At 35.6% G+C, this 16,736-nt stretch overlaps 1 long non-coding RNA gene across 2 annotated transcripts; it reads right to left on the reverse strand.

Annotated features, from left to right (window-relative positions):
* Positions 1-9,143: 9,143 nt before the first annotated feature.
* On the reverse strand, positions 9,144-14,925 carry LOC113732627 (uncharacterized). Of its 2 annotated transcripts, none has more exons than XR_003458829.2 (5): positions 14,683-14,925; positions 12,823-12,901; positions 10,003-11,707; positions 9,650-9,731; positions 9,144-9,543 (listed from the first exon to the last, which is right to left on the reverse strand). It is a non-coding gene; the product is annotated as an uncharacterized lncRNA (long non-coding RNA). The 2 variants fall into 2 exon arrangements; XR_011840867.1 differs by having other exon boundaries at positions 10,003-12,216.
* Positions 14,926-16,736: the final 1,811 nt, after the last annotated feature.

Below are 16,736 nucleotides of genomic sequence, written 5' to 3' on the forward strand. Positions count from 1 at the left end.
TTAGCAAGAAAATCATCTCGACAAACCGACATGATAAAGCAAGACCTAAAAGAGTTCAAGTTACTCCAGAAAATTCAGCAACTAAAGAAAGGAAAAGCTGCTACAACAAGCCATGAGTTCAGGCTTATTGCAGCAGATTTTTATGCCCAAATTTCAACCGCGTGCAATCTAAAACCAAACAACAGGATCATCGAACATGTTAATGGCCCTCAGGCCGAAAGTTCAAGCAAACTGAGATTTCTTATGGCTAAACCACATTCAGTAAAACTGCTGCAATGCTCTTACGCAGCTTCATCTCTTTACACAACCGAGAGGCATTCATACATAGCAATTCAAGAAAGACATAACAGATTCAACATTCAAACAAATGCAAGAACTTGGGACACGGGGAAGAGGAAGATAAAAATATGACTGAGTATCATAACCATTTGCTGAAAATTCCAACCAGACTTCTGAGACAAGCAAACCCAAACAAGATGAAAGAATCCCAAACACGCACATACTTTGTGAAGGAAGACAGCGAACAAGAATCTCATTTAGTGTTAACACCTTCCAAAACCTTTCAAATAAACTATTAAGCAACCCCCCCCAAGACTACGCAGACATGCAAGAAAAACAGCTACTGGAAATATACATGGAAAAAAAAACAAACATTTGACCATTCCTGCGTTTCCGTTTCTTAAATCCAATGTCAAAATTCTAAGCACCAAACGATCAAAGCTGTAAACTTTCTCTGCAATTTTGTTCAACCAAGACCCAACCACATAGAAACTAACCCATTCCCCCAAACACCAGATTTAATACTACCCAAACAAATGTCATCAGACCCGAACAAAAGCCGTCAATCAATATTGAAACAAAACAGAACCAGAAGATAACAGCAGAAAGCGAGAAACAACTAAAGGAGACAGCTTTTAGCTATAAAGATGAAAACCATACCTGAAATGCGGAAACTCAGATGATCTCTCTAAGTATTGAATGTTGAAGATGGTTACGTCACCTTTCTTTTCTGCAATTTCTCAGCCGAGAACCCTTCCTGCCTGCTTTTCCGTTCTTGCTTTGCTCCATCACTCTCCGCTCAGCCCGTAGGTTTCTTGCCCCGAACCCCAGCTGCCCTCAGCCTCTCCTTTCAGTTATTCTCTCACTCGGCCCCCCACTCCAGCTCTCTCTCTTAGCTCTGCAGTTTTTCTTTTTCGTTCGCTCCCGTTAGCTGCCAAACTCTCCCCCTTTTCGGCTGTAGTTCTTTCTTTCTATTTATATGAAGCTCGCCCTAAACCTCAGTCCTTCTTCTGCAATTTGCAGCCAGGGGCTGCCCCAGAGTCCATTTGCAAGCTGCGGCAAAAACGCAGCCTTCATGCTACGCGTTTCTTCTTCTTTTTTTTTTTTTTTTTTTTTTTTTTAGCTTTAAACTTAATAAATACAGAAATGATAAAATATAAATAATAACAAATTGCCAAAACCATGTAATAATAATAAGAATGAAAACAAATAAAAAAACAAACTAAATAAATAAATAAAAACAACAAAAATGTCCATTTTTCCAAATTTTCTTCATTTTTCCTTTTTTCTCTTCTTTTTTCAAAATAACTTAATAAAAATAACTAAAGTGCAAAAAGGTTGCATTTAAAGAAATAAATATATTTTTGTGAACAAATTTCCTTTTTCCCTTTTTTTTCATTTTCATTTTCATTTTTCTTTCAAGAAAGCATTGAATAAAAACAAAAATGACTAAAACATATTTTTTTTTGAATGCTTTTCTTTTTCTCTTTTTTTTCTTTTTCAACAAATTCTATGATAAAACTTAAAAATAAAAATAAAACTGGAAACTAAAAACTAAAAATGAACACGACAAATAAAAACTAAAAAATGAAATTACACCAAAAATTTGGTGTCTACACACCTTCCACACCGTAGCCATGTGATGCCTCTTCCACATTCAGGGAAGTTTCGTTTTCCCTTTTTTTATATTTGTTATTTATTTCTTACATTGGGGACTGTGTAAGATTTAGGTGTAAGGGAGGGGTTTGGATTGCTAACTAGGCATTAATTACTTAATTTTTTTTCTTTTTGCTAGTAGTCTTTATTGGTTATGATGAATGTATGCAATCAAGATGCGAGTATGAGTAGTAAATTTATGCTAATTAAGCATTTTATCTATTTTAGCAATGAATTTGAATGATAAATGTACTGATTTTAACAAATTTTAACCACTTTGTGAGTTTGTTGAACCTATTAATCAGCATTTCATTTATGTTTTGATCAATTTTTTGTTTGTTAAGTGGTTGTCGCACATGGTTGTGTCATTCTAGAACTTGATTTGTTATGCATGTCAAAATCACATTTTGTTGAATTTGATGCATTTGACATGCATGAAAGTGACAAGGAAACCTAGGATTTAATGCGTTTTGGCTTTCTTAAAAGAACCGACCCTTACTTTATTTACCCATAGTGAGACCATTTGAGTTTTTACTGTGACGACCCCACCTCTCCCTAAGGCGTACCCAAGGGTTTGGCGAACCACCTGCCCAACTCTCGTCAGAACTCACTCACTCGCTTTAATCAACTCTCATGATTAACCATTCAAACATCCAAAATAACATTTAAGTTCTACAATTCAACCAAAATTCAAACTTACTTACAACCCAAAAGTGAAACATAGGAGTACATTACCAAAGATTCCCAAATACATTTCATCTACAAAAGTACAAGTACATGAAGATTATACACCTATTTCATGCTTACTTGTTTCGAACCTCCATTCCTGTAATAAAACAAACTAATAGAATGAACTAAAAGTCCAGTGAGGTTCCCAAACAAGCATTCAAACAGGCAAAATATGGAAACATTTACATTTAGCACTTTGCACACTTGGTACAGTAATAAGCAGTCATTCAAAAATCAATCATTCATTTATTGAAAGGATGCATGCTCACTTGGAGCCATTCATTCATTCATTCGCCAATCATTTTCCTTATCCCTTCAACATTAGAAAATATTTGCAAGTGAAAACTCCTTCAGTGTTCTTGTCATTCATTCATTGATTTCATTGCATTGAATTCACCGACCAGTTTTCCACCAGATTTCGTGGTAATACTCGAGTATACCAAACATTGTCCCAGGGTCACCAACTGCCCGACCAAATCCGCTTCTGGCTTGAGTCGACTGGCAATGAAGGGCAAGAGCCCAATTCAGCCAAAAGTCTTACATTCATGCACAAGTAGCATTCAATCATTGACAGGTTGTCGAAACCTGTACAATAATAAAATTAAACCTAATTGCCAGTTAAAGTAACCAAAACCCGATTCCAAGTATTGGAGCAGGGACTCTAGGTGTGCAATAGGTTACTTGATTCATCCTATTCCCGAAGAGTTTGATTGATCCGATATACCCGAATGGGGGGTTGTTTTTCACAAATAACTATAAAATTATATATAGGGTAAGTAGGGTCGTATCCTCAGGGACTGGGGATATTTGTCTCTTTTGAAATTCAAAGTAACACGGGGGTATTTTTGTATGAACGAGGACAATCAAAGAAATTCAAATAAAAATAAATAGCTAACTAGAAATTAAATGACAATTCACTAAAATTAGAGTAGCAATAATTAAAGGTCTAGTCAAGAAATAACTTCAGCAATGATTCACCTAATTGATCATCGATGCACAAGCAATTCCAATTATTTATTAATAAATAGGTTATAACTGCCAAAGAAGCGATGACAGTCAACCCCTCCTTACTGCGTCGGTGATTAAGGTACACCCGTTAACCATTGTTCTAATTGAGAAATAATCCTAGGTACGCCTGTAAGATTTGATTCCCCAATTACCTTACGTATTAGAGGAGCCCTATTCCAACCAAATAACGCACTACCAAGGTTATTTCATATTAGTCCGCGTATCCCCTTGATACAAATCTAATCATGCCAGTTATCACTAATTCAAGACAATTAAACAATTACGGATTTAGTGCCCTAATTGACAATAGATTATTAAGTTAACTAATTATCCGGATCGAAGACAATCAATTAATTAAATAATCATAAGTATTGCAATCAAGGAATATGCGAATACCAATAAATAAAAGGAACGGATAAAATTAAATCGATCTCATAATTTTTAGGCGAGCCAGAACCTCCGTTGTCCCTTGACTAGAGTGAGAAAATTAGTTCATATTCGATGCAAAAAATCCATACAAAATTGAAAAGAAAGCCGCGGCCATTGTCTTAGGAATTTGGCAAATTCAACTCGTCGAATGTTGACGAAGAGCGAAGTCACAGAGAATCATTCAATGTTTCAATTGGTCTTGACATACGAGTGAATAAAGCTACCAAGAGCCTATGCGAAGAAAAGTCAAAAGCTAAATCTCCATTAGTGCTAGTTCTCTGCCATTCCTATTTCCTATCTAATGCTCCTACTCTAATGCCCAGCTATTGTGCGACGCCCCCCAACGGTGAGGAAGAGTTCGGTCTTTTGTTCCCTTTTTCCAGTGCTGCCTTCCGCAAATTACCAAAAAGGGTCGTGTTTTGATATTTCAAATATGCCATTGGACGCCTGTTACTTGAACTCCTTCCTAATGACTGTCAAATTAGCACTTGTTATGATATTTTCGTTCTACTCCTTGAAATAAATGTAAAATATCAAAAGTGAGTAGAATCTACCAATTTATCCACATCGGGTCAGGTAATAGGGGAAATTAATAATAAAATAAATGATAAAATTGTAACCTATCAATTCCTCCTACACCTAAATCATGCTTGTCCTCAAGCATGAGAACATCAAACAAACACCAATATTTGACAATGGTCATTGCTCCATCTACCATATTGCCAAGATACCAAGAAAAACATATATCAAGTATCAGTGATCAATACCCAAGAAACATCACCCCGATTAGCTTCTAAATCACAAACTCCTTCAATTCTAAGTTAACTAATCTAAGAAAAAAGAATGGCACACAACATTTATCAGCAAATGGTCCAATTATTAACCAATATCTCAATATTAAATCCACAAATCGGCAAACTGACTTTTATCACACACTAACACAACTGTCACTTCTTTTTTTTCGTTATTTATTTATTTATTATTTTTTTCTTTTTTTTTATCAATAGCACAAAAGACTTAGTCTCTAACCATCGGAACCTTTTGACGTGAACTCCAACATTTGCCAGATGAAGGAGCCCGATTACTCAGCTCCTATCACTATACGACCACGTACTCATAGAAATTACTACTTTTTGAAGCGAGAATCGACACTTTAGGTGAAGATCCCCGATTACTCAGTAGCAATAAATAGTGGAGTACAGTCAACTTTATTTCACAGTCAGATAACATAATATCTCACAATATCACAAAGAAAAAGCAGCTAGCCTCATTTTTTCCAAACATGGAGAACTAAAGTTAATCACTGGACCAATTCACATGAAAATGTCAACAATAATTTTCAGTGCCTAGAAAAGTTAACCAAAAATTAGAAGAGTCAAATAATCACCGATATTCACCAAAGAGATGTTCTTGGGTTCAACCACATTAACTAGATACACTTTTATTATTAAAACTTGACAATAGTAGAATTAAAGTCAATAACCAAACATTAAATTTTGGCATTCACATGAGAGCTAAGCACTAAAAAGAAAGAAAGAGAATGAATGAAAGATAGACAAATAACTAACTAAAAATAAAGGAAAAAAATAGAAACTAAAAACTAGTAAAACTAGCACCACAACTGATCTCCCCCCACACCTAAACGATACATTGCCCTCAATGTAACAAATAAACATCAAAAGTAGGAGACAGGGCAACAAAACTTTCCTGAAATTGGGTCAAAGTGATGGGTAATAACCAAAATGAGGTGTAAGACCCACATGATGCATGAGGGCTGCCAAATACAAGTGGGTTTCCGAAGCACGATGATGGAGCGGCTGGAAGTGGCGGCGATGCGACGTGAATGGTGAGCGAGATAGCGGCGGGCGTGAGGGGTGCTCGGCCGAAAGAGAAGAAGAAACAGGGGAGAAGAAAGAAAGAAAAGAGGAAGAAAGAAGAAGAAAGAAAGAAAAACAAAATAATTTTTTCTTTATTTTTTCATTTTTAGATTTTTATAAATTCTAATTTTGGAAATCAGAAGTTACAGCTAAACGGAAAGACCCATTTTTTTTTGTAATTAAAATTTTTTTTAAAAAAAAATCTTTTTTAAATTTTTAAATTTTTTATTTATTTATTTTTAATATTATTATTATGAACAAAACTTATTGTCGAAATTCAAAATTAAAGAGTAACAGAAAATCGAAATCTATTTTCGAATTTTGAATACTAACTTTTCCCGTGAACGTGACGTGGGCACGTCAAAAGGGCAGGAACCCTTCTGACCATGAGCTCTCCATACGACTTGACGCAGGCGCGTCAAAAAGGCAAGAACCCTTCTGACCATGAGCTCTCCAAACGACTTGACGCCGGGGCGTCAAGTAAGAAAGACACCTACGAATCATAAAAAATGAAAATTGAAACCCAAAATCAGTCAAATTCAAGGAAAACATATTTAAACTAACAAACAAAAACGAAAAAATGACTAAAAGAAATTGGGTTGCCTCCTAATGAACGCCTTTCTTTAATGTCTTTGGCTAGACATTGTTATGTTTGTTCATGGAGGATAAAATTTTGTGGCTCGTTTTAATGATTTATCCTCTATATAATCCTGATAACCCTCGTAAATAGAGTAATCCTTGAGCACACGAGTTACGGTCTTCCATGGACTAGTAAATGGCGCCAAACAAGTCAATGATAATTTGAATTCTCCACTCACCCTTCCTTCACATGCATTTATTGGTCCAAGATATCTTACCATCGCCACTCTTAATTTATTCCTGTCATGAAATTCAAGATTTTCTGGTATAATAAAGTCAATTTCATTAACAGGAATTGAAAAATAAGAGTCAGGAGAATATTGATTAAGGAATGGAGGAGATGTCACCGCATTTGGAGGTTGTTCACTAGATTCATTCACTTGGACGAGTTGATATTGGGGGCTCATTTTTTACACATCAACTTCCTTTTCAACTGCATATTTAGATTCGTTTCCTTGAAACTCTTGCAGTTCCATGTCATTTGGTCGGATAATTGCACTCTCATCTTCTTCAAGGTTGATATTGGTTTGTGAGGGCAATTCTTCACAAATGTGAGAAGCCAATTGTGTTATCCTGGATGTCAATAGATGCACTTGATCTGCCATCCCGGATGTCAATAGTTGCACTTGATCCGTCATGTTACGAATACTCATTTGTGTCTCCTGATGAAATCGATATGTATTAGCAGTTAGTAATTCAATAATTTCTTCAAGAGACATACCTGATATGGATGATGGTTGTTGAGACTCTTGCTGTTGAAAATCTATTGGTCCGGTCGCATAATTAAAATTGAAATTATCCCACCATCCTTGATCATACCTGTTTGGGTATGGGTCATACTACATTTGAAATCGAGGTGAAAAATCTCTAAAAGTAACAATTGGAACACTTAGATTATCTTGAAATGCAGGGCATGTGTCGGTTGAATAACCTGAGACAAAATAAGTTCCACAATTTGCAACAACCCATTGATCATTAGGAAAAACACGAGTCTCATAACCCCATTCAGGAATAAAGTCCAGTCTATTATCAAAATACGGAATGTTAGTAGCCATAAACTATATAAAAAAATAAGAGAAAAATAAATAAAAAAATGAAAACAAGATTACTCAAAAAGAAACAAATTAATCTGGCACCAGTCCCCGGCAGCGGCGCCAAAAATTGAAAGGTTGTCAAAGCCTGTATAATAATAAAATTAAACCTAATTGCCAGTTAAAATAACCAAAACCCGATTCCAAGTACTGGAGTAGGGACTTTAGGTGTGTAATGGGTTACTTAATTCACCCTATTCCCGAAGAGTTTGTTTGATCCGATATACCCGAATGGGGGGTTGTTTTTCACAAATAATTATGAAATTATAGACAGGGCAAGTAGGGTCGTATCCTCAGGGATTGGGGATATTTGTCTCTTTTGAAATTCAAAATAACACCGGGGGTGTTTTTGTATGAACGAGGACAATCAAAGAAATTCAAATAAAAATAAATAGCTAACTAGAAATTAAATGACAATTCACTAAAATTAAAGTAGCAATAATTAAAGGTCTAGTCAAGAAATAACTTCAGCAATGGTTCACCTAATTGATCATCGATGCACAAGCAATTCCAATTATTTATTAATAAATACTGGAGCAGGGACTCTAGGTGTACAACAGGTTACTTGATTCACCATGTTCCCGAAGAATTGCTTGATCCGATATACCCGAATGGGGGGCTGTTTTTCACAAATAATTATGAAATTATAGACAGGGCAAGTAGGGTCGTATTCTCAGGGACTGGGGATATTTGTTTCTTTTGAAATTTAAAGTAACACCGGGGGTGTTTTTGTATGAACGAGGACAATCAAAGAAATTCAAATAAAAATAAATAGTTAACTAGAAATTAAATGACAATTCACTAAAATTAGAGTAGTAATAATTAAAGGTCTAATCAAGAAATAACTTCAGCAATGGTTCACCTAATTGATCATTGATGCACAAGCAATTTCAATCATTTATTAATAAATAGGTTATAACTGCCAAACAAGCGATGACAATCAACCCCTCCTTACTACGTCGGTGATTAAAGTACGCCCGTTAACCACTGCTCTAATTGAGAAATAATCCTAGGTATGCCCGTAAGATTTAATTCCACAATTGTCTTACGTATTAGAGGAGCTCTATTCTAACCAAATAACGCACTACCAGGGTTATTTCAAATTAGCCCGCGTATCCCCCTGACACAAATCTAATCATGCCAGTTGTCACTAATTCAAGGCAATTAAACAATTACGGATTTAATGCCCTAATTGACAATAGATTATCAAGTTAACTAATTATCCGGATCCAAAACAATCAATTAATTAAATAATCATAAGTACTGCAATCAAGGAATATGCGAATACCAATAAATAAAAGGAAAGGATAAAATTAAATCGATCTCACAATTTTTAGGCGAGCCAGAGCCTCTCTTGTCCCTTGATTAGAGTGAGAAAATTAGTTCATATTCGATGCAAAAAATCCATACAAAATTAAAAAGAAAGCCGCGGCCATTGTCTTGGGAATTTGGCAAATTCAACTCGTCGAATGTTGACGAAAAGCGAAGTCACAGAGAATCATTCAATGTTTCAATTGGTCTTGACATACGAGTGAATAAAGCTACCAAGAGCCTATGCAAAGAAAAGTCAAAAGCTAAATCTCCATTAGTACTAGTTCCCTGCTATTCCTATTTCCTATCTGATGCTCCTACTCTAATGCCTAGCTATTGTGCGGCGCCCCCCAACGGTGAGGAAGAGTTCGGTCTTTTGTTCCCTTTTTCCAGTGCTGTCTTCCGCAAATTACCAAAAAGGGTCGCGTCTTGATATCCCAAAAATGCCGTTGGACGCCTGTTACTTAAACTCCTTCCTAATGACTGTCAAATTGGCACTTGTTATGATATTTTCGTTCTATTCCCTGAAATAAATGTAAAATATCAAAAGTGAGTAGAATCTATCAATTAATCCACATCGGGTCAGGTAATAGGGAAAATTAATAATAAAATAAATAATAAAATTGCAACCTAGCCCCTGGACGCCTATTACTTGAATTCCTTCCTAATGACTGTCAAATTGGCACTTGCTATGATATTTTCGTTCTATTCACTGAAATAAATGCAAAACATCAAAAGTGAGTAGAATCTAGCAATTAATCCACATTGGGTTAGGTAATAGAGGAAATTAATAATAAAATAAATGATAAAATTGTAACCTATCAATCATTGAAAATTCACTTTTGCTTGGATAGAGTGCGATAAAATACACACTCGCCCATTGAAAATCTATTTAGTAATCATTGGGAAACATTTAACATTCCAGCAACATTCACAACATTTCACATAGTCATTTAAAACATACACATGTAAGAAACACTCACCGATATCAGTAGAGTAAATGTCAAAAGTTCGTCCTCGGGTTATGCTCGTACTTACCAGTAAACCCTAAGAACAACCAAGATAAAGATATTATGGTCCAACAATCCAAAACTTAAGTGAACAAAGTTCGCATATTAGGCTCAATTATAAGCCACAAGCCTATACAAGATGGCCTCTCAAACACGTAGGGTTCAAGGGCAAATGTGAAGGTGCAAATCAAGGAAAAATTTAAATGTATTCTAAAAGTGAGGAGAGCAATTTAGGCATCCAAAATCTCATCAAAATAAGTTTTAAAACCCAGAAAATGTGGTCCAAAGTTTTCCAAGTCTCACTCAATCCATTTGATAAAATTTCTAGATTTGGTAACATTCTTTGAAAAAATATAGCTTGAGTTCCGTAAGTCAAAAATCATAAATCTTATACCGTTAGAAAATACACTCAAAATTCTGCAACTCTCTAGAAGACACCTTCATAAAATTCAGCCCATAAATTAGTCAAATCTCAATTTCAATTCACTACTCAACTAAGTGTAAAAATAGGACAGTTTTGGATTTTCAATCCACTTTGAAATTTTGCTGGTATTTATAGAAAGTGAACCAAACTATGGATTTTACACGGTAAAAAAAACTATGAGTTTAGTTTCAAACACAATAAACGGAACTCAATTTTGACTTTTCTACACAAAGTTATAGCAAATTTTTCAAATCTGTGCAGAGCCTCCTGTGGAAAATTTTCAGCACGCTAATAGTTTGGAAAACTAGGTTTTTCCTTTCTTAAATCTCTTTGTTTTGGCTCAAAACTAACACACATGCAAAAAAAATAGCTTGTAACAAGTGTTTTGAGTAAAATCATATGCAATAGGAAGACGAAATATCCTAAATTCACACCTTAACCTTCACTTAACCAACAAGGAGAAAACTCCAGCATATGTCTCCAAACTTTTTCAAGTTAATCATCCAATTCAAGTCTTCAGCACGCTAATAGTTTGGAAAACTAGGTTTTTCCTTTCTTAAATCTCTTTGTTTTGGCTCAAAACTAACACACATGCAAAAAAAATAGCTTGTAACAAGTGTTTTGAGTAAAATCATATGCAATAGGAAGACGAAATATCCTAAATTCACACCTTAACCTTCACTTAACCAACAAGGAGAAAACTCTAGCATATGTCTCCAAACTTTTTCAAGTTAATCATCCAATTCAAGTCTTAGTTTCATAGTAAATAAACCTCAATCAAGGCCACAAGTGATAAGATACAAAATTTTCTTATTCTAAGCCATAAAACCAACTAAAGTAGGTATGTACCAAGCATATCTTCAACATATATCCAAACTGGAAAATTTCTTCTCAAAGCTGGAAATTTACTACTAAAACTTGAAAATCATACATAGAAGCTAGAAAATCTCATTCCAAAGCTCATAATGTGACGCCCCCACTTCTCCCTAAGGCGAACCAAAGGGTATCCGCGGGACGCCTGCCCAGCTCTCGCCAGGACTCACTACAATCCATCATTCAAGAGCTCGAAATACTATAAGTAACTTCAATACATAATTAAAGTACTTCAAATATCTCACACCTACAATTATGTAGCTTTCAAGCTTAAATACAACCCAACGGAAAAGGGTACAATAGCCATCCGTTATAATATAACTTAAAGTTTTCAAAAGAAAACAATCTAGTACTACTCACGGGCACCCTTGGTCTCGAACCCTGTAAAAGAAATCCACAACGTGGTATGAGCTACACAGCCCAGTGAGGTTCCAAGACACTCTAACAGTTCAAATAAATCAAGTAAGTTGGGCATATCATATGCATGGTTCAAGGTTACACAATGGCATGTTATCATGAGGTGATAATCATTGTACGGGTAATTTGAGACATTTATCATGGTATGAGACATTAGCATGTATAGTTCACGAGTGATTGGAGCTTATTACAGGCATAGCTCAGGATTTCATGTTGGCATTTTAGCACGAAACAATCATCATGATACAAGGTAAACATATACTGTAGGATACGGTATTCCAGCGGAACTCTGTCGGTCATCTGCACCTTATGACTTCCGGATCCCCTCGGTTTGACTGGCCATCACCTTATCCCTCCAGTGGTAATAATCGAGTATACCGAAACGGTTGTCCAGGGCTCCAACCTACCCGACCGAGCCCAGTCCTAGCTCGAGTAGGTCAGTAACCGAGGCAGGGCCCAAGTTCAGCTTATAGCTGACAACATGCACAGGTAACCAAGTAATTCGACAAAAATAAAATTCATCATTTAAATAGGTCGAATGAGGTAAAGTACACACTCGCCTAACAATGATGGACAACTTCATATAACATGTGATTCATGATAATCAAGTAAGCAAGTAACCACATAGATTAGAAAACGGTAAGTAAACACGGTTAACAGTAAACGGTAAACGGTTAACGGTGGTAATTACGGTTAATTGGTAGACATATGTCATTTTAATAGGCCGCCATTGGCCGTTTTCCACTTTTACCACGTAAGAGTCAGGGAGATTCACTCCAACCGACTTATGCTGCCATAGCATAATTAATCATGTAAACACATCATGTATATATATGCTCTCCAAGCATTTCATATCTAGCATTTCAAGTAATCACATAAATATGCTCTTTAAGCATTTCATATCGAATAGTTCAAATATACATACTTCAGGTATTTCATGTCGAGCAATTCAAGTATATCTCATTCGAATATGCATGAGTGTGGTAAATTCTTATCATATAGCACTTAACACTTAATGACCATGGGTTAAGCATGTCATGGACTTATTCCAATTACGTATTCCTATATGGAACACTCACCTATAGCAACAAGAGAGTAATACTCAAACAAATGTCTAGGCGTCCACTTCGAGTTCCTCTTGAAGGTCCCCTTGAGCGCCTGGGCAAATAACCATTAACTATTATACACTATCACTTAGAACCCCTACTTATCAAAGAAGGTTGTACAATCTAAGGAGAATTCATTAATTGGGCCTTAATTATTAATAATCAAGGCTCAAGAGTAAAGTTTTAAAGTCTAAAGAGAGAGACTAACATTTTCCATGAAATCGAGTTCAAAATGTTCAATCGCTATCGAGAAAAGAAGGCAAGTTTCCAAAATCTCATTTTCTAAGAAATTGACAAATTTCAGCTTTGGGTGTCAATTTTAGAAAAATTGTATCTTGCACTATGTAGGTCCAAAATTGGAAAGCTTGATACCGTTGGAAACTTCTTCAAAAGCACTAAAAGTTCCTAGAAGATACTTTTCCATGATTCCAAACGGAAGGTATTCAAAAATTGACTCAAGGTTGCTGCTTTGGACCATTAAGACAGTTCCGGGGTTGGTTTTTGACCAACTTTGAAAATCCAGTAAAATTCACACAATACGAACTAGCCTCCGAAATTTAGAACTCAATTAGAGCTACAATCAAAGTTTAAAACAAAACAAACGGAACAAGAATCAAAGTTTTGAGCGCCAAGATATAGCAGCTCAAAGTTGGCTAAAATTTCCTCCTCGATCAAGAATTTCCAGATTTAAACATGAACTTTGGGACGTTGGTTGAACACTGAAACGGACTTGGAATGGCACCAAATTTGGCAGTATTATCCTACCATATAAGGGCTATTTCTCTACCAAATTTCGTAGGAAAATTCAATCGTAAACTTGGTTAACGAAATCACTAAAGTCCCAAGAAGTTCCTCGGCAAATCTGCCTTGGACTTCCGTTTTTCCATTTTCAAAACGTTTGGCCAATAAAACACCTCAAACATGGTTCATTTCATTAGATAATGTCTAAGGTACATTTGATAGGTGATTTATACCAAGAAGCTTCAGAAAACAAGTCCCAAATCATTGTTAGTTACAAATCTGTGCAAGTGGAAAATTCTATCACTGTAGCAGTTTCAAACATTGGCCACAACTCACTCAATTTAACTTGGAATTGGGCATGGTTAATGGCGTTGGAAAGCTCTCTCATAAAGATAAATTTTCTCAGAAGAAACCATTTTCAAATTCCATTCACAAACAGCTCGTTTTTGAGCATCAAGAAGCAATTTCTGTCCTGTCTCCTGGAGAGCAACGAAACAGGACAGTGATTTTCAATCGAATGGTGTGGCTCACTCAAGTGGAACCAGAATGTCAAATTGGTACCAATGGAAAGCTGGGAATATCTAGTTTCCAGTGCCGCAAACGGCACTTGATTTCGACATCGGAGCAAAGAGTTATGGTCGATACAAAATGACTGCCTGGCCAATACGGGATTCATTTTCCAGTTTTGCTGACTTTGGAAATCAACTCATTTGACCAACCAAATCATGTTATTTTTCGATGAAATTTTGTACACACTCACAATAACATGTAAAAAACATAATCAAGTCATTAGAACCTCAAAATGTTGCACAAAAATGGTCGGACAAGGCAGGGGTAAAACGGTCACTTTTTACTCCATGCACTCCTTGAAGTTTCTACTAGTTATACACCATTAATCTACCATTTTGAGCACTAAACCAACATTAAATCCATCATTAAGCATGATATCAGTCCCCAAGACAAAGGTGGGAGTTCATAGAGCCCACCCATTTCATTTTACACCATAAACAAAGCTACCCACATGATTATATAACCGTATATGTGCAATATATCTTACAAAAACTAAGATCTATGGGTTGGATGATTTGCTACCTTCTTGGATGACTAGATCAGAAATTTTTGGTCACTTTGAGCCTCAAGAAAACCGTGGAAATGAAGCTCCCCTCCTTGCCTAGATGAATCTCCAAGTTGTTGTGAGTTTGTGGTAGAAATTTCAAGTGATTTGGTGCAAGTTTGAGAGGTGAATGAAGAAGGAATTTTGGTCTCCTTCTCTTGGTGTTGCACGGCTGGTTTGAGAAGGAAAAGAAGAATGGTGGCTGATGATAAGCTTCCGTAGGAAGCTTTGATATTTGTGGCCCAAAATTGGTTCCAAAAGTCAACCTTTCAATAGCGCGCGAACACGCGCGTTTCGTGCTCGTTTCCTCTCGCGTTTGTTTCACTAGTGCACTAAACCTCTAATGCACTTATATTCATATAACTATTATTCACTCTTAATTGTCCCAAAATAAGAGTCTAAAGTTCCTAAATTAAAATCACGCGTGTGAAAACGCGTATCTCCAATCTGAGCGCGATAACGCGAAACTTCCGAGAAATTCTTATAACGATAGTACTAATAACTATCACTTGACTATTTAAACATTAAAATGCCTAATTTAGGTCCATTGTACATGTCTCCAATATTTCAAACCTATTGTACTCTCAATCGATCAAGATTTCCAAAGACGTGTTCACTATTTTCACTAAACGAGCTTCAGGAAATTAATTCGTGAAATGAGTTACTTTAAAAATATAACGAAGTTATATTACCATGTATTTAGGTCTAATAAGACTAGAAAATATTCCTCGAGGCAAATATCCAATTAAATAATTTATTAAGCCACAAATTAGGCTTAAAAATAATAGTTTTTACGAATCCTCACACATAAGTTCATCCAACCTCATATCAAAACTAAACCATTCATATAAAGGCTAGCCAACACATTCCAAAGCTGAAAATTTCAATCTACTAAGCAAAACCATGAAGCCTTCCATAAAATCCATCACAATCAAGTCATATGTTGCTTAAATGGCAAAATAAGAAAGAAAAAGAGAGGTTTCTAGTATAATACCTCAAAACCCCCAAAATAAGTTGCAAGACAAGAACTTTCTTCCTCCCAAAAGCTCTACCAAGCTCACCTCCAAGCTTCCCCAAGATTGATCGGAGTGGATTCGAGTTTCACGTTTTCTCAAGAATCAAGCAAGAAATCAAGATAGAAGTTGAAGGCTTTCCTCTCCCCTTTTTGCTCTCAAATTTTTGGCCAAGATGGAGGAAAGTTTGGTTAAAATGTAAGATAAGGACTAAAGAAAAGTCTTGGTCAATGGAAGCTTCAAGCATTGACACTTGGCAGCTTAGAGTTTCATAACTATCCCTTTGTCTCTCTTGTGTCTCTAATAACCAATCTATCTTGTGTTCCTCTAATACACTCTTAACACTTCTAATCACATAATTCCTATAGTACCACACTCATTCTCGTCCATCAAATAACGCACACATCTCACTAGTCGGTCATACTACCTTAATACTCTACAAAACTTAACATGCACTAAAATAATAAAAATGAAATGATAAAAATCTTAACTTAACCTTTAAAATCACTATTAAATTAAGGTTAGCAAATAAGCAGGTAAAGTAAAATAAAAGAAAATATAAATTAAATTTTTAAAAATAGGAGAAAATTTAAAATAATTTTCGGGTCCTCACATTTACCCCCTTTTTTTTCTTTATTTAATAACCATAATTGTTTCCCCCAAGATCTTTTGTTTTGACTCTTTTTTCAAACCTTATATTGAAGGGATGTCTAAATTTGATCACATGAAAACTGAGATGCTTCACAAGTGTTTGAATATGCTGAGGAATCATGAAAAATTTGAAAAAAAAAAGCTGAAAAAGCAAAAAAGAAACAAAATGAAGAGACGCAAAATTTTGTGCATAAGTTTTAAAATAGTAGAGGCAAATTGCTGAAAAATGTTTACACTTGTTGAGTTGATGAGTGGGTGCTAAGCCTTGGACGATTGAGTTGAGAAAATTTTCATATGATGAATTCTTGACATCCTTTTGACATATTTACACCTCCAATTTACCTTATTATTCTAACTCTTACCCTAAC

This window comes from Coffea arabica, chromosome 2e (genome assembly GCF_036785885.1).
Source record: "Coffea arabica cultivar ET-39 chromosome 2e, Coffea Arabica ET-39 HiFi, whole genome shotgun sequence".
NCBI classification, from domain to species: Eukaryota; Viridiplantae; Streptophyta; class Magnoliopsida; order Gentianales; family Rubiaceae; genus Coffea; species Coffea arabica.